Raw genomic sequence first — 824 nt, 5'->3', positions numbered from 1 at the left:
TCCCTTATTACCTTGTTGTTCTTCTCCCACCACTCTTGTAACCCCTTGCACGTTCCAGTCCACTCTAAGACCTTTAATTTTAAACTAATATTTCAGCTTCCACCATTTAGGATTTTACATTCTGGTTGCTTACGCCTTTTCCGACTCTTTCAGGTGTTGCCTTCTACATAGGAAAAATTCTATTGGACGTTCCCTGTCTCCACTTTTGCAGATCATATACCCTCTCTCCATTTTCTTGAAGAATGTATTGCATATGGCCAAGTCAAAAGCCATAGCTACACCCAACAACCTCTCCACTTCCTCATTTCGCTCCACCACTTCTATCTCCCCTCGAATGTGTCCATTCACCTCCGAGGATCAATTTCTCTCCCGCTGGGGCTGCATTTAGCTTTAGATCTACTTGCTCCCAGAAAGCTACCTTCTCTTCCTCATCACAACCAACTTAAGGCGCATAGGCACATACAACGTTGATCATTTCTTCCAAGCACAGCTTCACGTTCATCACTTGATTACTTCCCACTGCCAATTAATATATGCTTCACTTCCCTAAACGTCCCCTACTCCATTTCTACCCTGTCCACTTGTTCCACTTTAGATCAGTTTACACCCCTTCCCAACTCTCGCCCTATTTCCAAGTCTCCTGCACGCAAAGCACACCTACTCTCCTCCTCTCCAGTAAGTCCGTCACATCTCTCCTCTTTCCATTCATTGTTCCGATGTTTAAGGAATCCACTAAAGCGGACTAACTTCTTTCACCATGCCCGCTCTTGGCCCGTTAGTTCCACAGGGGTCAGGCGAGGTTTTTATGTCTACTTATCACTTGG

The sequence above is a fragment of the Penaeus monodon genome, chromosome 33 (genome assembly GCF_015228065.2).
Source record: "Penaeus monodon isolate SGIC_2016 chromosome 33, NSTDA_Pmon_1, whole genome shotgun sequence".
Lineage (NCBI taxonomy): Eukaryota > Metazoa > Arthropoda > Malacostraca > Decapoda > Penaeidae > Penaeus > Penaeus monodon.
The sequence above is the reverse complement of the archived record's forward strand: the minus strand, read 5'-3'. Positions refer to the sequence as shown.